Raw genomic sequence first — 20,646 nt, forward strand, 5'->3', positions numbered from 1 at the left:
CTTTATCTTTGAAATAGGTGACTATAGAGTCCATTTGTAAAGTAAGGTTCAGGAGATCACACATTTATTCAACCCCAATTTGCCAATAATGTCAAACTCTCAGTCAAAACTGCAAGAAAATTCATTTTGGAATTACAAGCCTTGTTTTAGAGTGACCTAATATTTCACCTACTTACAATCCACCCACATCTTGCTCTTTCTTGTAACAGGGGAAAAAAGGGCTATGGGAAGAGCAAAACTCCTTAAGGGCCTAGGCTTTCCCTACTTCCCTATGCCAAAGCCCTGAACCCAGCCCCCACAGCAGCTCTGTGTTGAGTGGACCAATGCTGCTGACTGCACACACAGGATCCAATATAGTCTTGAAGGGCCAGCAGAAAACCAGGAATGAGTGCAAATAGCAGGTGTGGGGGCTGCCAGGGCTAATGAGCCAAGTCTAGGAGTGGCAGCTCGAAACCGAGCATAACCCCCACCAGCTAGAGAGTGCCACCATCATCCCATAAGTGGGCATCGGTGCTCCTGGCACAGTCAGAGGCCAGTGGCAGCCAGAATGCCATGGTTCTGGCCCACGGACAAGAGTGACAAGCCCTTGGAAAAGAGCTTGAATTCTTGGCTTACATCTTAAAAAAAACCCAACAACCACTGACTGGCACAGAAGCTCTAATGGGTGAAAGCAAGTGAGCAATAACAATACTCCTTCCATTTGCTTTGCTTAGGTGTCTGATATCGACTGGAAGGATGAAGGAATTCCTTCATCCTTTCTTTTTATTTATTCAGAATTCAAAGTAACTTGTGGACTCTCCAGAGAACTGCACTGTTGGTCCTTACAGTGCAGAACTGAGTCAAAAATAACAGTTCCATGAGGTCTGTTGGTCATGGTTTTCTGACAGTTCTGCCGATGAAACCACACTGTGGAAAACATGACTAGGGTGAAATAAAGAGGGAGGCCCTGGAATACACTGTTCTCTATATCATTCATCTTCCTGGAACAAGTACACACATATCTTGCAGTGCCAGGTGGTTATTTGGAAAGGCCATTTTCATTAATAAAGCTGGGCAGCCCTCCAATTTTACCCCCTTACTCTTTCTCTTTTATAGGCCAACTGGAAGTGGGAGGGTCCCTGGGCCCCAACCCAAAGCAGTATTTACAGCGCTGGAAGCAGCACGGTCTAGTGAAAAGAGCCCGGGCCTGGGAGTCAGAGGATCCAAGTTCTGCTTCCGGCTCTGCCACTTATCTGCTGTGTGAACTTAGGCAAGTCACTTAACCTCTCTGTGCCTCAGTTACCTCATCTGTAAAATGGTGACTGAGACTGTGAGTTCTACCGGGCTCACAACCTGATTAGCTTGTATCTACCCCAGTGCTTAGTACAGTGTCTGACGCATAGTAAGTACTTAACAACTGCCATTAAATAAATGCATTTATTTAATCACTATTCAGAGATTCCACTGTCTTAAACACATCTATTCACAGCAAGCTACCCTTCAGTCTCCGCCATTGTAAGGCACAGCACACAGAAGAGTTTCCATCACACTTTAAAACACTTAGGATTTAGTGCAAAAGCACCTGACTCTTCTCAACATGTTATGATACTAAAATATCTATTCTAAAACTTTACTGAATGTTTTATAGCAATCTCCTCTTTTCAGGGACACTTATGAAAATAAGATTTCATTCCTGCATATCCAATGAGCAGAACAGGCTGATGCATAATCAAACACTCCTTCCACACTGGCCCCATGTGACGTGTCGCCTCTGTGCTAGCGAAGCCAGGTGCTTGCTTCAATTCGTTGGTGGTATTAAGTGTTTATTGTGGAATTAAGTGTTTACTGTGTAGAGAGAACTGAACTGTTTGGGAGAGTTCAACAGAGTCAGTAGACACAATCCCTGCCCTCAAGGAGCTTAAAATCTAGTGCCTTGTCAAGGTTTCTGTGCTATAAAAGATACCACTTTCCTGAATACCATGTGCTAAATTAGTCTGTCTATTGTCATTTACATGGCATTTACTGTCATGGCAACTTCTGAGAGCTTGTGGTCTCTTATGGCAAATATCCTGTATTCCTTTGAAGGCAAACCAAAGTGACTCCGAACTTTTATTAGCCTTCTAAATAACAAACTGGCTTTCTTGATTTTTTTCTACTTCTTTGTCTATCTGGGTATCTCTGTATACTGGGCTGCCTAAGTAGCAGAACTCAGGATCACCAATGAAAACCTCGGTTGGTGTGTTGGGTTCCCCAGGTGCAAGCTGGTGCATAACCTTGATACTTTTACAGCTTGTGGTCTTTGCAGATTGCTGTGCTGTCTGTAATGTGATTCATATTTATTTGCCTGTTGTCTTAGGGGTATTTCCAAAACATGTGGATCAGCATTCTCATATGCCTTATTTAAAGTCTTGCAATAACAATGCTTGCTCAGTTGGAGGAGTTTGCCAGAGGTTTTGAATATTAGATACTAGTTTCCTTGTTCCTTTCTGTGTTTCCAGACATGACTGTGAAAAACAGGTGGAACAAACCCAGGCTTGTTACACAACCCTGCTTTACTTCACTGTTGATAGGAAAGGGGTCAGACGAGGTCTCTTCCACTCCGATTAGACTGGCCACATTGTCACAGGATAGCTTTGGGAGCTTAAACAAACTTCCTGGAGCAGCCAAACCTGTTTAGGTGCTGCCAGAGCCCACAGTCCAGTAATGTCAAATGCTTTCATATGGTTTACAAACCTTCAAACCCTGCCACACTTTTACCAGGCTGAGAGGAGGACTGCAGCTCTAAAAATATATATTATTCCAAATAGGACCGGAAGGAAGATGAGATATCAGAAACATAATCTGTTGATTTCATTTTGTGTGTGTGTGTGTGTGCGCGAGCACGCGCGCACGTTCATGTTCATTCATTCAATCGTACTGATTGAGTGCCTACTGTGTACAAAGCACTGTACTAAGCACTTGGGCAAGTACAATACAACAATAGACAGATGTTCCCTGGGTGTGTGTATGTGCACACACATGAGTGCCTTGGGGCCCCATCCACTAGGGGGCCCACCAAGAAAGGGGGCAGGTAGGCTGACTCATCCACCTTCCTTCTAAACTCTTCAGGAGTGCATGAGCAGCTCTGGTGGTCTGGTGAGTGTTGCCTTTCCTGACAGCAGGAGCAATCCCCCAATGGGAGGCTTTAGTAACAGCGAGGTGACTGTTGCTGTGATGTGTGTTGCCTTGGCAGCCAACTGGAGCAACTCTGACCTGCCAAAGCTGGGGACTGTCCTACCTTCTTTCCCACTGCCTGGGTGAATGAACAGTGCCAGGGGAAGGTCAAGATGAGCCGGGACCCTGACTAATCCACAACCTAGAAGATCGATCCTGAAGGATTGAGAGTTGGCTGTGTTCGGGATCCACCCAAAGGGGCCCTTAACACAAAAACACTTTCAGCTAAAGAAAAACCAAAACCTAATCAACCTTCACACCAAGCTTGCAGAGGGCAGGAGAAAGGGATGGAAAAAAGCTTTTTATCACTCCAACCTCAAGCCACTTGGGCTGCCTCACCAGAAGCTCTTCTAATTCCTCCAATTGCAGATGGCCTCTTGTGACCATATTTGCTACAGGCTAGACACTGGGGCCGACACATATTATCCCAGTTGAACGAGGGGACTGATGGAAGGCTTTTGTCACTCTTTGAATACGAAGCCAAAATCTGCACCATTTTCCCAGAAGCAGCCCAGGCCTGAGGCTACACTTCTTAATCTGGTCACAATAAAAATATTTTTTTAAGTCTTAGATTCAACGGAACAGTTCTAAAATTTCTTCTGAAACCTTGCTGGAACTCATCTGCAAGCCCTCATGGCTGTTTTCTGTTTGTTTTCAGAAAAAAAAACCCAATGGCTAAAGGACAGTACTCCTTACTTGATGAGAAATTAACAAAGAAATCCATGTCCCATTAACCTACTTACAAACTCCTCAGCAGCACTAATGAACAATTCAAGTGCTGGGAGCAAAAATGCAGCCTCTTTTTCCCCTTCCAACCCAGTTTAAAAGAGTTTGGGGATGGGTGGCTGTAGCATTTATTAAGCATTCCAAGGAGTGCAAGAAGCCTCCTAAAACATATTAAAGACTTGGTCTCAGCTTTCTCTTGAAGCTCCACAGTCAAGAATAAAAGACAGATGGATGTTTGATTTCCCCTTCTCCTCTGCCTATTACCTCCCCACACACTTACACTAGGATGGCATGAGGTTTTGGTAGTCTATCTTTGCTCTAAGAATGTGGATGCCCATTCTCTCCACACTGGAGAACCTGACAGTAATTTTGTGAGATATTCATGAAAGACATTAAATTGTTTGGAGCTCATAGTTGCTTCCCTCTCATTTGTGCCCTCTTTCAATTACCCCTTTCTTCCTTTGCAATCTCATTGCTTCTCTGCCTTTAAAAAATGAACTCCTTTGTGCAGTTGTGGTGCTTATTTGCCTCTTCAGTTCCTCCTTTCTGTCTTGCTAATCCACAGTTCTCCTGGAACGCTCGGAACATTTGCAATGTGAGGATCAGTCTCTGATCATATGACCTAAGAAGCCACACTGACCAAAAAAATGAGCTTTGAGCTGGGGTTTCCTGAATATTTTTCTACCCTGCTGGGGTGTGAGCTGGCCGAATTACAACCTGTTTTGCTATTTATTGCCTTTTTCTCTTTAATTCTCATTTGTCACCAGAAGATATATAAGTCGGATGAAACGTGGATGACCTGCCGATGCCCCCACCGTGACTAGAGAAGCAGTGTGGCCTAGCAGATAGAGCACAGGCCCGGGAGTCAGAAGAACCTGGGTTCTAATCCCGGTTCCGCCATTTGTCTGCTGTGTGACCTTGAGCAAGTCACTTGACTTCTCTGTGCCTCAGTTACCTCATATGTAAAATGGGGAGTGAGACTGTGAGCCCCATGTGGGACAGGGACTATGTCTAACCCGATTCGCTTGCATCCCAGCATTTAGTACAGTGGCCGGCACATAGTAAGCGCTTAACAATTACCATAATTATCATATAGAGCTGAACTGTGCTTTATTCACACTTGAAACCATATTGTGCCTGAATGGGACCAATGTGTTAGATGAGTGCTTGTTTCCATGGTGCCAATGGCTCCGACAGGTTTCAGCCTCATTCCATATTTAGCCAGGAATTGGGGTCAAGGCACATGGGCAGCAACTGTCTCCCAGGATGGGAATTCCAGCACCCACCTCCTTTCCTTCACGCTCTTACAAGTGAGGGGATTTTCCATCCACATCAATGGGCCTTATTCTACTCTATAACCTTCTGGCCCAGCAGGGAAATCCCTGTTCTGGCTGGAGTGGCTGCCGCTGAAGGGTGGTGAGAAGACTGGGATGGGAGAAGTAACGGAGAGGCAGGGTGGAAAGCATATGGGACAGAGAGTAAGGGAGACCTGAGTTCTAGGCCTGGCTCTGCCACTGGCCAGCTGTGTGACAGTGGAAAAATCTTTGACCTCTCTGTGCCTCAGTTTCCTTATCTGTAAAATGGAAACAAATTACCTCTTCTCTCTCCCCTTTAGACTGTGAGCCCGTGTGGGACAGGGACTGTGTCCAACCTGGTTAGCCCCAATGTTTAGCACAGTGCTTGACACACTGCTTAACAAGCATAACAACTATTACTATTGTGATATAACCTGCGCTCTCCATTCCTTACATATTAGGAGCCCTGTGAAGGTGGGGACTGTGTCTCATCCGAAGATCCTGTCCCTAACCGACCACTTAGCACAGTGTTTTTGATACATACCAAGAGCTTAATAAAGCACCATACTGAATTCTATGAAAATAAGGTAAAGTAGACAGTGGTAACCAAACCACCCTAAGAGAACTCAAAACAAACCTGTCAAACTCAGACCGTATCATCAGTGAAGGGAGACGATGCCAAAAGTAAGTGACTTGGCTTGATTTGGCAGGAATCGGATAAAATTTTAAAAAAATCTCAAAACGACAATTCCACAGTCTACAAAAGTCCTCTAGAAAGGCCATTTGAGTTATCTTTGAACCACTCCCGGAAAGGAGGGGGCCATTCATTATGCAGATAAGAAGCAACCCCAAGCAGTCCTAGCTCCACTTTCCCCACCCATGGCAATGCTCTCCCCTGAAAACCCCCTGCCGCCAAACTGCTAAATGTGCTTAGGCAGGGGGCTAGTCTGAAATAAATAGGAAATGCTACTCTGAATCTATAAACAGGGTCCTTTAACAAAGTGCTACAGTGTTTACCTTAATGGTCTCCTTTGGTTTAGCCTTGAGGGTTTAAAAAGGACTGTGTTTTCCTTGTAGAAACCTGGAAGGGAAGAAATAGGATAATAAATTGGCAGCAGAATGAGCAGTCTGGACCAAACTATTCATTTAGTCATCCCACGTTTGAAAAGAAGGTCTGGGGCTTTGTGGAATCCTTAAAAAAAAGCAAACACCACATATATGACACCCTCAACAGAACCTACATTCTTAAGAAAACATCAAAGCTCTTCACTTAAATCCTTGAAACTTCACATACCATTTGCCCTTTGTCTAGCAATACAACGGGTCAACATTCTCTACCTAGTCTTCATGCCCCTTAAAAAGTTTCATCTCAACTTCTGAATTTAAAAAAAAATGAATGACACGAAACAGGATGAACCCACCTTATACAAGTAAAAGGAAAGAAAGTTTACAGTGAGTGACTTTGATCAAGTTTGTTAAGGAATTTGGGCAGCTTGCATCACCTCAGGTAACTAGTTCCTACCCAGAAAGAGTCCAGGTTCATTGACAGCAACATTGTCTTGGACAATATCTTCTTTTCAAAAAGGGACAGAGACAACTGATTGATGTGAACAAGAGCAATGCAGCCGTGTTGTTTTTTTTTAAAGTATTTATTTATTCCCAAAGACCAGCTTTGCATTATATAAGAGCAGCTGGCAACAATTCTATCCTGGAATAAGCACACCGTTGAATGAGTGGGTTAATCAGAAACAGACATGTGCAAAATGTATAACTATTCTCATGGTATGTAACACACTTTACAGCCTTTGGCCCAACTCACAGCTGTCCACCAAGAAAACCACAAGGAGGCCACTTACAGAAACCTCTCTCCCAAAGGTATTGATTTTCACCATTTAAGATCTGGAGGCAGAGGTCTGCAGGGATAGGATGAGCCAAAGAGAATGGCAGTGAGCTCCTGTTGTCCATCAGTGCATATGCTGAGACCTAGCACTTGCAAAATCATCAACTGGGTAGCTGCAATATACGGGAAGAACTGCAGGCTTTATTTCTATTTTCAATTGATTGTACAAATGTGGTTCTTGTTCCATTACATGATTCCTATAGTTGAACCTCCCAATCCAATATCCTACCAAATGTAATAAACTATCCAGAGCCAGAAAGAACTGCATCATGCCCACTGTCCCTTGAATACTGAAGCCAAGCAAGATACTTTTTGATACAAAATGTAACATTAAAATGACTTTCAAAGAAACATAAGCAGTGAACTGAATAGGTCTCAATATTCCTATATTCATACATATATGTATGTGTGTACACATATAAATATATATGCATATATATTTATATATACACATACTGTTGTATCAGATGTTAGACCGAAAGCATGTCTCCATCTGCATGCTCCAGGCAAGTCACTGCCCAAAAGTGATGACTTGTTCCAAACTGTCTCACAGGAAGATTTAATGCAAAACAAACACTTAACACTGCCTACTGGAAGTAATTTTGTGTGCTGCATTTGCTTTACAAAATCTGCTGCCTATTCTGAACATCAATCTGTAATATCTGTAACCGTTACTCAACTTGACTTACAAAAAGGTTAAGGTGCTAAAAATACCTAATTCTTTGCAAAGCAAAGTAAAATGAAAAATCCTAGCATTCCTTTTGCTTTCTTTATGCTCAAATGCCAATGCAGGGCTAAGCTAATTAGAGGATTCACTTCAATCAGATTCTTTTTTAAAGGTCCTTGGAGTACATGACAAAATGCAACATTCCTACCTCGTTTCTGATGATTAGAAATTTAAACAAAAACTGTCCTTATACCTGATGAAGGAGAAGAGCCATGCACACATCCAAAAGACACAAGCAATCACATTCTACAGTATTTCTCCTTACCTTGTTCCTCTGAGTATTTAATAATCCCTCTGTAGCTGGAGATCCAAGGATTTCTGAACATGGTTGCACAAAAGACTCCCAGCAACTCTTAGAACAGCTAATTCTTTACCAGCCCCAGCCCTAGGCCCTCCTAAACAAAACTGGTTAGAGACTTTTCCTACACCCAGACTGACACTGTGAGACGTTTGCAGCTCAGGGAGCGCTGTGCAGGCATAGCAATAGGCAGCAAAGCTGGAAAAGCTCAAGCTAATAATCAGATTACCAGGAGAAATTAGGCCCGGGAATTCTCAAACAGATTGAATACCAGTGATTGGGAGATTTATAATATTACCACTTCAAAGTCGTGGCCAAATCACAGCATATGTTTCAGCACAGTGAAACTACACCAACCTAGCCGTCTTTGTAGGAATCCAAAAGGCATCAAATCATTTTCTGCAATGAAGAAGAAATTTTCATTTCTAAGCCATTTCTTCCTATCTCCCCCTCACAGGGTAGAGTCTGCGGGGGGGAAGGGGAGAGGGAGAGGATGGAGTGGAGGGAAGGAGCCAAACCACCTCCAGTCGGCTCAAAGAATAGAGCCTGCTTGGCTCTATTATCATTAAACGAAATATTTTGCCTAATAGTCAGCCAAAAAGAACACTTACGAGCCAAGATTTATGGACAACATCTGAGTGAAACTGTGGGGGAAAGAAAGACCTACTAGGAGTCCAAATATTTTAATCTGTGACAGAAGTTGTTACATGACTTAAGTATTATGGTTTTAGCTATCTAGCTTCTCTTGAACTATAACCAGTAGGTTAAGGTTCTCAGCCATCAGCCTGTGTATATTCCTTCCATTAAACGAGGAAATCTCCCTTCCAAATGGTGTCCCAACCTTTACCCCACACTTTCAAAGCAGATCAACTGACCAAAATACAAACACACAACTTGAATAAAGGTGAAAGCAATGGCTTGTTTCCAGAAATAATTTGAGGCACAAACACTTCACACTGCCAAAGGCAATTATTACCCAAGTATCTTCTGACATTTTCTCCTCATCTATTAGACAGGAATAAATAATGACAAATCTGTCTGCAAATAGCATCCATGTGTAGAGCTATCCTTTGGTTTGAAATAGTATCATGACTTATCTCTAAGAGGTGTTGGCCTGGGAAAACAAGCTCACACATTTAACCCCATGCTTCATGATTTATCATTTGCCTATAATGTGATGAAAAATAATGAATTCAAGTACGACTCAAAAGTATTGCAAGCTTTAGGAAAAAGGCCTAAGGAGCCCCCTCCACTTTCCAGGAGAAAGTGAAGCAATGGGCACAAAATTATCCCCCACTCTGTTTCCTCAGTTTCCCCAAGAGAAGTAGTAATCCAATCACAAGAGACAAAACTCTTCAAGGATCTTGAAGATTGATGCTTGTAAAAAGCAAAGTGGGCATTCAGTTACAAGTTACTCTCATCTATAAAAAAATTCTGGATTTATGCATAGAAGGAATCAATAACTCTGTTTTGCAAATTTACACATCAGAATCAATCACTAGTATTTATTTAGCACCTAATAGAGGCAGAGCTCTGAACTAAGCATCTGACAGAGTCCAATACACTAAATTGCTTCATCTGGCCCTCTAGAAACTTACAATCTATGGGGGAGACAGACATTAAAATAAACTAAAGTAGAAGGATAAATATTTGTACATTAAGTTGTACAGAATGAATGAATGAGAACTCTAGTGGAGAGCATCTCAGAAACCAGAGTCAGGCCCAAGGCACAAAATGCAATGTCACAATCCTCTTCTTCAATAAGGAAACTGCCATAGATCCTAAAAAATTAAACAAAGTCTGGATTTACTGGATGTCCTCACTGCTTTGCTTGCTTCTGGGGGAAATCACACATTTTGGAGAGAAAATCCTTGCATTCATTCATTCATTCTCTCGCACATACACACTCACACATACTCTATTAAAAATATTGCAATCAATCCCCCACCCCCTCACATTCCAAACCCTTCACTCAATATCCCATGAATTTTCTACAGAGATAGTTAGCCACAGCCGGAGGCCGTGGAACCCAGATCTTTGAGAAAGCAACCCCAACCAATATGAACTATTGGCCAACCTACCAGGCCAACTTCCAGCCCATAGCTTCCCCACCCCCACATGCCAGCTTGTGGTTACAATCACATCCTACAGTCATAATAGGCTTGCTTATCTGGCCTTCGCCCATTAGAGTGCAGGAGTTTCTTCTTGTCTCCCCACCCCCCCACCCCCCAGCCCCTTGGTGCTAGCCACCCAATGGACAATCACTGGACATTTGATGACTTCAGGGAAGCGATGAGGTAAAATAGATTAACATCTTGGAAGAGCACAGCCAGAGAGGGCCACACTGGTGAGGGTGGACAATAAGGGCAAACGGTCAGGTCGGGCTCTGCTTTTCCAGAACCCAGTGCTGAGCTACATCCTGGCTCTTCTGGGTATCCAACACCAGCAATTCCTAACTAAAGAGTAGTAATCCATTCCTCATAAGAGCATGCTAACAAGGCAACTTCTTGAGACCCAATCAAACAAGAGTATTTACTGAGTGCTTAATGTGGGTCAGAGCACTTAATTTAAAGGTACTGAATTAAGCACTGTGTGGCCTACTGAAAAAAGCCTGGGAGTCAGAGGACCTGGGTTTTAATCCCAGCTCTATTTATATGCCATGTGACCTTGGGTAAGTCACTTAGCTTCTCTGTGCCTCAGTTATCTCATCCATAAAATGGGGGTTAAGATTGTGAGCCCAACAGGACTGTGTTCAATCTGATTAGCTCGTATCTACTCCAGCATTTAGTACAGTGCCTGCCACATTTAAGTGTTTAACAAATACCTTTTTTTTAATTAAAAAAAAAAGCATTTGGAAGAGTACAACAGAGTTAGAAGACACAATCTCTGCCTTTGGGGAGCTTACAATCTTGTGGAGGCACTTACAATCTGGGCCTGCTGACACTGTGACTATCCAAAGATTCCTTTAGTTCCTAAGGAGTTAGGAGAGATTTGAATACCAATATGGCTGTGTAGGATGCCCACAGGATTTTTGCACCACTCCAGCCTCAGTTCATTATTGTCTCTGAAATTACTGTAAGCTGGTCTTAAACTTCCTTGAGGGCAGGGATCATGCCTAACTACACTACTGGATAGTTTTATCCCAAGGGTGCACACAGTAAGTGCTCAATAAACACCACTGATTGATTGATTACAAAATCAGAGTTGTAAGGAGTCCTGGCAGGGCAGTTGTTAGGTAAACCCTCTTGATTAGTGTATGCAGAGGAATAGACTATTTAACTTAAATGTTATCAACAATACATTTCTAAAATTCAAGGGCATTCAACAAACCTTTTAACAAATGTGACTCAAAAAGCAACACATGTAGGAGCCTGGCTGACTTGATATTTTAAAGGGAAGAAAATAGTTTTACAGCTCACTTGAAGCTTTTTGGATTTTTTTTTGCCAACTGAGAACAATCACAAATGGTATTCTCATTTTTTTTAGTGGAATTTATGTAGACTTCTAATCTGGGGCAAAATTGCCTGACATGAGATCATTCCTCCAGTGGGAAACATATTTTATCCTTTTCATTTCCCTTTTATCACATAGTGGTTATGCAATAAATTCCAGATTCCTTGTTTTAGTAGACTCCTCCTCCTGTGTCGACTGTGAAGTGCTTTGGGCACTTTTGGTAGTGGTGATGTTTTAGACAAGTCTGCAAATAAAATTCTGGGTTGCATCAGCAGTATTAGGAAATTTAAAACAGGCAAAGTATATAAAGAGATGAAAAGGCAAAGTACTTTCAGCAAAAGTGCTATTGCAAGTGCTCCACTATTTGAGAATCTAATGTGTTGAAAGAACACCGCCAGTCTTGTCGTATTTAAAAACTGCCTCTTAAAAGCAAGACGCTTCTCATAACTTCTACTTCCCATCCCCCGAAAGATGCTATTGCATTTAAAAATGCTTCTATGAAGAATGCACAGAGAAAGTGATTTTTTTGCTTCAAAATCACTTCCTCTTCATATGTGGCCATCAGATTTTGAAATAATGAAGGTATCAGAAGATCTTCAATTTCCTCTCAGGTCTCGCAGAGGCAAATAGGACGATCTTGAGGAATGTTCTAAAAGTCCTTTAGCCCAGCTATCCATGTCTGTGCTCACCTCCCTTCAACACATTCCACCTCTCAGTCCCTGAACACTTCAGTAAGACGGAGAACTCCTAGTGTTACTGCAACCTCTAGGACAACCCAAGGCATACTTCAGCTCAATTACAGTGAGAAACTTTCCTGATGCTGACTTCCATTTCCTGAGCCAGATGATGCCATTTGCCAAAAATAAAGGAGATGAGGTCCAACTTGCCAAAAGGGGTGACTTAATTTGCTTTATTTCTTCTACCTAAAACACTAGGAGAATCCTCAGCTCCATTCCAGACATTTAGCCCAAGTGAAAGACATCTTATCAATGTCTCACTGTTTCTATTTTTATTGTCTATACCCACACACCTAGCACAGTGCTCTCCAAAAGGTGTTGCTCAAGAAATTCTAATGAAACTATTTGTTCTTTGGAAAAGAATCCACGCAATAGGGCATCACCTCTAGTTTTGGCTGCAGAGTCCCAGAATGAGATTATAAAGGAGGTCTTCAGCAAGACAGACTCTTGCCTTTCCCTCACCTGACTTCTAGGAGAAGAAAGCAAGCTTTTACTGAGGAACAATCCTCAAAAAGGGAAAGTGAATTGTACCGCCCGGTTACTTAACGTGTATGGCCAAAATCAAACTCAGAAAGAGACTAAAAGGATTACACCATATTCCCTTTTAACAAATCTGACGCTGGTGGAGGGGGGAGAGGGAAAATGAGGGTCTGAGAGCTAACTCCTTATCTGCTTTGTGAATTTGACTCACTGCTACACACATACCGCTAAGGAACAGCAACATTACTAGGCACTCTATTAGCTTCCAAAATTGGAAGCAAAGGCTCAATTTAGCCAAGGTCTTTGGGTTTAAAAGATTCCATTTTAAAACATTTTCTGAGAAAGATCTTAGCTAGCAGATTGAAAATCATGCAAGAGCTGGTTTTAACATATTTATATTAATACATTAAAAATGATATATAGTAGACACACATGGACTAGAAATACCATTCTTTCATCTGAGTAGTTTTCACTCTGATTGTACTCGGTTTCAGATCTTATTTTCTCTTTCCTGCATCCCATCTCCAAAAATCAAACCCTGTGGAAGGGTATCGGTGCTAATACAAGTTTAAATGCAGATTCATTTCAACTGACTGCACTATCATTAATATAATAATACTGGGCCATCCCTCATGAGAGTCGGACTCTTTGGCTTGTAAGAGAGTGCTCAGTTTGCTGCCATCTAGCATTGCCAGTCCTCAGACACCAATCTCAGCTGCCGACCTAATAAGGCAACGAGTGAATCGACTGGCTGGTTTATAGGTCAGCCGGTGATTACCTTGCAGACTTAGAGCTTGCAAGCGACCCAGAACTTACCTTTTGGCAGATTCATGGTGCTCAGCTCCCCGCTTGCCAACAGCTCTAAAAGCTTTGCTGTTAAGATTTTGCAAAATAATAAAAAACCTTGGGTTTAGCTTATTTGACTAAAGGAAGGTTAATTTCACCTGAGGCTGAAACATTAGGAAACTAAGGTAAGTCACTTCATTCTCTTAGTTTTGTCAAGCCCATCTTTGGGTAGGTTCATTTTGCAAATAGTATGTCAGAATAACACTAGCTGCTTCAAAATAGCAGCTGACTGTTCCCAACGCATGTGTTATTTAGCTTGCAAGTGATCCATCTGGTCAGGTGCAATCAGCAAGTCCTCAGCATTCCTGACACTGATAGGTATGTGCCTGGCAAAAAATAAATTCTGAATTTTCAACTAACCAGAACAAAGAGCCCTTGCTAGACTGTGCTTCAGTTTTAAAAAAAAAATTCATCTCCTTTCATTCCATTAAAGTCTGGGCCCAGGTTTTTATTTATTTATTTATTTTTGCTATAGGGGACATAAAGAGCGGAGCAGTCCTTGGGTGATTAATTGCTCTGCATTTATCACTGAGGAAATCTTTTTAGTTCAGTCCACTGTTCCATTGTCATTCAAAAGGCTTTTCAACAGTGGTCTAAGACTGGAACTAAGCAGAATTGAACGGTTTAGCCCACCCAAATGAATGAATGATGCGGAACCAAAAATATTGTTTCACTCTAAAGTTAGAGGCTATAATTTTTTTTTTTAAATCTCCAAGCCACTCTCTCTTTCCTTCCCAATGAATTCCTTTGCTTCTGCCCCGAACCCGATCCTTTTCTTTTAATTCCCAAGGACACAAATGTAATATAATAACAATGCCTTGTTTTTTGGACGTTTTGATTTTTCCAAAGTCTTTTCAGATCATTTATCTCATTTTACCCTCATACCATCTCTGTGAGATGGGAAGGGGCACATATTATTACCCCCATTTTACAGATGAGGAAACTGAAGCCCCAAAGAGGCTGACTTGCTCAAGGTCATACAGCAGGCCAAAGGCAGAGCCAGGACTAGAACCCAGGTTATTTTCCTCACCACCCCTAAAGGGCAGGTAGAAATTTGGCTACTTGCTAGCAGCTTTAAGCCATATGAATCCTGGTGGTGGTGGCGAGAAAGGACCTGAAGTATAAACTTAAAATGAAGGTGCTAGTTTGTCTAAGGTTTTGTGCACCTACTCTATCCTTTCCTCCAACCACTGTCCTAGACATTAAGTTTGTAAATTTGGTTGTATCCTGGGGAGAGTAAATGTAAGAAATCTGGGCAATAGCACAGTGATCTGAGAAATTGCTACAGGGAAATAAACTTTGTCTACTGGTCCTGGGGGGGGGGGGGGGGGTTGGTGGTTTTTTTTTACAATAATAAAGGGCCCTTTCTAAAATTAAAATATAAATTGCAGGCAGTTTTCTTATGGGCATTTCCTGTGTGTTGAACTAAGACAATAAATTATAACTAATCTCTAATACAGAGCCATTCACTGCTTTATATATAAGAAAATTCTCATTAATTTGGAATATAGGTTTTTCTTACTATAGCTTTACTACAGCTCTGATAGTGAGTCTTCCTATGTGTCAAGTATGTGCTAATCTTAACTTTCTGGTGTCTGAACTCTTTTGTCTCCAATATCCCTGTCTCATTCTTGAATGTCGGAGAGTCAGCGTACTGTTCTCTCTTTCATTCTATCACCCTAAGGTTATCTGAAACTTTGTTAATTCAGTGAAGATAAAACATTACATCCTTTAAATTTAAGACTGCCTTTTTTTTTTTTTTTTTACAGAGAAGTGGTCAAAAAGAGGAAGGTCTCAAATTGTTGCAAAAATCCAGAGTAATGGGGTCTGAATCACTGAAGTTATGCTGCATTAAAATGGTATTCAAGATTATTTATATTTTAAAAGGTACATAATGGGACTGTAAGCCCGTCAAACGGCAGGGACTGTCTCTATCTGTTGCCGACTTGTTCATCCCAAGCGCTTAGTACAGTGCTCTGCACATAGTAAGCGCTCAATAAATACTATTGAATGAATGAATATCTATTAATGCTGTATTTTTTCCACAAGAAATTATTAATCTATAAATTATGCCCCAATTTTTCTGTCTTGTGCTTTTAATTTTCTATACCTCTCTCATTTGCAATCTCAGTATTACATTTGTGTGATTCTCTTCCTCATAAATTGTAAATTCCTTGTGGTTAGAGTCTATAGCTTGTTTCTCCTTTCTCTATAATCAAGTATACAATGTTTTGTATCCTAAAAGTCCCTATTAAATACTGGCATGAACACACATACATATATATGTATATATATGTAAAATAATGGCATTTGTTAAGCGCTTACTATGTGCCAAGCACTGTTCTAAGCACTGAGGGGTACAAGGTAATCAGGCTGTCTCACATGGGGCTCACAGTCAATCCCCATTTTACAGATGAGGTAACTGAGGCACAGAGAAGTTAAGTGACTTGCCTAAAGTCACACAGTTGACAAGTGGCAGAGCCAGGATTAGAACCCATGACCTGACTCCCAAGCTCGCGTTCTTTCCACTTAGCCACGATACACACACACACTATAGTGCTACAATGTGAGGATTACGTTTTTGTAAACATTAAAGAAAACTTACATTGTTGAACTCATGATGAGGGAGTGGACAAAGTGTTTCTTCCGACGCCTCATCGTGCTGGCTCCAAACAGGCTTACATTATCAAACTAACATTCCCCAATTCCCTAAGCACATTCTAGCTGAAATGACCATGAAAACATTTGGCAGAGATTTGTCTTTGGTTTGAAGATGCTACGCTGATGGCAGTGAGTGTCACTCTAAGAATCTCTCACAGGGTCCCCACAAAGAATCACTGGGGCACCTTTCCTGACCCCTATGCCTTTTGGAGTGAGCATTGCAAGGGTGGACAAGGGTCAAGAGGGGAAAGGAATGTTCTATTTTCTGCAGGACATTTTCTTTTTGCTTTTGTAGTAGAGGGTTAAAGACAGGAAAGATGATAGACACACATGCTTCATGAGCCTGGAGCGGCCTTGCTGATTCAGTCTGGACAAGGAGTAACAATACCCAACTTAGTGGTCCTCCTGCACCCATTGAAATCCATAGAGAAAAGGGGATAGAAAGGCTGGTCAGATTCTACAAAGATACTTTTAACCATAGCTGAAATAGTTTCCCAGACAAAATGCCAAAAATCAATGTTGAATCAATATTTCAATTGGAAAGAATACAACAGAAAATGAAATGGAGATTTGAAACTACAAATCCAAAGAATGATCACAAAAAGCTTCTCATCATGTAACCTGGTTAAGGCCTGCAGAGCACTTGTGCACTTGTATTCTACAGCTTTTGCTCAGATAAGGAATGTAATCAGACCTCCAGAGCATGAGGCTACCTCATCCATGACTTCTCTTTGTTAGAGGAATCACAAATCCCATATTTCCTTGGCCTATTCTGCAACAGCTATAGGGTCCAAGCAGGCGGTGCAGGGAGAGGGCGAGAGAGAGAGCACAGAGAAGAGAGAGCTTAAGCTTCTGGACACTTACTGATAAAGACTAAGCCTTACTCCAGAGGTAGAAATAGCTTCTTTTTGGCAATGAAAGTAAACTCCTTCCAGAAAGCCTCAAAGTCCTCTGGGAAATATAGGCAACCAGACCTTTGGCTGTCTGGGATATAGTTTCTTCCTTTTTTGCCCCACAATCTGCTTGTCAGAATTTGTCCTGTTCTGGAGGCTTTAGAAGCACACTGCTCTTACCCAAAAGGCTGGCTGTGACCCAACTGTCTCTCACACTCCCCTTCTCAAAAATATCAAAATCCTGGGCCTTTTTTTTGGGGGGGGGGGAGGGAAGCAGGGGAGAGGAGAAGGAAGGGAAATGGAAAATGGTGAAATACATAAACAACAAGAACTAACACAAGAAATGAAGCACCCACTATGTGGATGGGAAGACAATCATAAAAGAAATCACCTATACTCATTCTGTTATGAGGCATGCATGTAGTGTTTTTGATAGAACACAACAGAAGAATTAGGGAAAGTTACTTTAACAATGTAACTCTAACTGCACAACTTGGTGGTGGAAGAAACGTCTGTATGGGTGCATGCAGCAACCAATGTACTGTGCATGTGCATTCCAACTCACGTTTTCTGTAATGTTGGAATTTGCAAGGATGCACATTATAGGGGAATTGACTATACTACAACTGAGTTCTGGAATAAAACTTATGTGCCTGGACAATTTGAAATTACCATAAAATACATCTATAATCTTCTTAAATGGATGTTGATTATAGGGATTTTTTTTAACCAAATCCTTTCAGGTCTAAAATGTTTCATAAATATGTGATTTCAAGAAAACAAAGAAGGTAGAACCTCAGGTAAAGACATGTAGGGACAAGCTGCTTTGAAAGAGTAAGACCTAATGGTCCTGCAAAGATTAGATACTATTAGGAACATAATAGCCCACCACTACCACACCACTCCCCATTTCTCCTTCACACCCAGGAGTCGCCCAAAGGTCACGGAAGGAAAAAAAAGGATGAATTGCTGATACCAGCATTTTGTCACACCACATTCCTGGAGCACAACACGAATTGGTTGGAATCATCCAGGCCCAGATATCGCTACCTGAACTCCCTCCTCCCATGACATCTTTAAGGTGTACCCAAGACCCCGCTCAGATGTCAAGATGGGCCCCGTGCTTCTCTTCCAGTAACACCCAGGCTTGAAACCGGGGTAAAGGTGGGATATGTCTTGGAGAGTCCCAGTCAGCTTTAGGTTTCCTCTGGCCTACGTAGGAGCCGAGGAAACGAGAAAAGGGGAGAGAGATTAAACCACCCCAGTTCTACAAGACCATTCAAATCAATCAACCAATGGCATTTGACTGAATGTTTATTGTGCTCCAAGCATTGTACTAAGCACTTGGGAGAATACAATACAATAAAGTTGGTAGACACAATCCCTGCCCTTAAGAAGCTAGTCTAGTGGACTCCCCCAACAAAGTGCCAGTGCAGTCCTCCTTCCCCTGCCACCCCCACCGGCAAACTCAAATCAACTTGAATCCCTGAGTTTGGAAAAACCAAGTGCCCACAGGAACAACATGGGCAGTTTGGGCTCCAGCAGAACAACTGTTGGCACTAGGGGGAAGGTCAAGCAATTTTCCCTCCCCCAAGGAAAAACTTGGAAGAATTCTTCGGCCAACATGCTTCCCATTACCCTTGTTTTCCACAAAGAGATTAAGCCTACACACAATCAAGAAACAATAATTTGAAACCAGAAGAACTAGGATTCACACTCAGGAGCCAAATTGCCCTGACACTTACTGAAACATTGAATATAAAGGTGGAAAAAAAAAACCACCTGGGAAAAGCAGTACTAATTAGGGGGAGCCCAGGGAAAGAAATCAAGTTAACAGAGACCTGTGCACAGAAGCAGGTTCAACTGGCCACAGCTGAAATCCTGGGAAACAAAGAATTCCTGTCAGAGGAAATTGATGTGGAGGTCTGAATTCAATTCCTGCACAAGGACTGACCTGGGGGGCTTACAAACTGACTTTGGCAAGACTCTCCCCTTACAAATTGTGATGGTCAAAAAAAAAAAAGTCAAAGGTAAAACAGAGAAAGGACACAGCTGGAGCCAGGCTGCAGGTCTGGTCCAGGGGAAATGGAAAGCAACTCCAGCCCATATTAAGGGCTGAGGGCCAAGGTATGTGGATGTGGGGCTGGAAGTCCCCTTTCAATTTTTCCCACTCACAAAGAGAACTGAAATGTGTGTCTTTGAAGATTATGAAGTCCGCCATCGGATCAGCTGATCTGGGGAATGAGAGGAACTGACTAGTCTGCCCCAGGAGACAGCAACTAATAGTTCTGTCATTAGGCACTGGCTGAAATCAGTCTACAGCCAGCCACTTGTTGTTCTGTGATACTGCTTGGCAGGATTCATTCTGTCAAGCAGAAGATGGCCATTTAAGCACAAAAATGAGGAGGCAGGGAGACAGTAAACTTTGGAGAGTGTTAGAAAGGAGAGTGTTGGGTGAAGGAGAAACCATACTGACCAAACTGTGGGGCATGTCAACTTCAAACCCAATCTGGCAGTTCTGCTGCATCGGGGAGGGAGTCACCTGTCTTTGCTTGACACCCAAAAGTTATTGGGAGTGAAAGGCCAACTGAGTAACTCAGAGAGGAATACTTCAGGTGGGACTGCTGCTTCACCTTTTGGGTAGAATAAGCCTGAACATGGACATTCTGAAATGCCACTGATCTTTCATTTCCATCCCTTCCCCTTCTTGAACAAATGGGTTCCCTGAGGCAAAGCCAAGTGTCAGATTCCAAACCAGAAAAAGATTGGAGAGACATGGTTCAGATATCTCCTGAGGCCTGAGAAATCTGGCTCCCCAGCAGGGATCTTGGTGACCCTAACTGAAGAGGGTAGGATATCAATCTATGCTATTTACTGAGACCTTACTATGGGCACCACACTGTACTAAGCATTTGGGAGAGCACAACAGAGTTAGCAGACATGTTCCCCGACCATAACAAGTTTACAGGATAGACATGATGATGTCATTAGGCCGGGAGCAGGCAACTTTATGGAGGGAAGGGGGCTGGGGAAGGGAAGAAGAAAAAAAAAACTTGATTGTAGTCCCTAGGGCACTTTTCCCAGAAGGCCATAAGGCTGTTGTAAAAGGCATGTCCCTATGTCCTTTCTCTGCTCTGGGTTGGTGTTATCTCCTTCGACACACACCCTCACTGCTACTGTTTGGGGGGTGACCCAGTTAGCTGAGGAGCATGCTCATACCATCCCCCAGGCTTTAAGAAGCAGCATGGCCTAAGGGATACAGCCCAGGCCTGGGAGTCAGAAGGACCTGAGTTCTACTCCCAGCTCCACCATGTATCTGCTGTTTGACCTTGGGCAAGTCACTTCCCTTCTCTGTTGCCTCTCATTCTCAGTTGCCTTATCTGTAAAAATCTGAGCCCCATGTGGGACAGGCACTGGGTCCAATCTAACTTGTATCTA

General features: G+C 42.4%; 1 protein-coding gene and 1 long non-coding RNA gene across 25 annotated transcripts in view; one reads left to right on the forward strand and one right to left on the reverse strand.

The window, feature by feature from the left end:
- Positions 1-20,646, reverse strand: part of SVIL (supervillin) — a 162,053-nt gene that overhangs the window by 76,312 nt on the left and 65,095 nt on the right. For all 24 annotated transcript variants that reach the window (XM_039913938.1, XM_029078293.1, XM_029078295.1 and 21 more), the window contains one exon: positions 6,231-6,294. The gene's annotated coding sequence lies outside the window, so the exon portion shown is untranslated. The remainder of the gene's footprint in view (positions 1-6,230; positions 6,295-20,646) is intronic.
- On the forward strand, positions 13,651-15,526 carry LOC120638773. Its single transcript, XR_005660711.1, has 2 exons — positions 13,651-13,779; positions 15,424-15,526. It is a non-coding gene; the product is annotated as an uncharacterized LOC120638773 (long non-coding RNA).

Source organism: Ornithorhynchus anatinus, chromosome 13 (assembly GCF_004115215.2).
Source record: "Ornithorhynchus anatinus isolate Pmale09 chromosome 13, mOrnAna1.pri.v4, whole genome shotgun sequence".
Lineage (NCBI taxonomy): Eukaryota > Metazoa > Chordata > Mammalia > Monotremata > Ornithorhynchidae > Ornithorhynchus > Ornithorhynchus anatinus.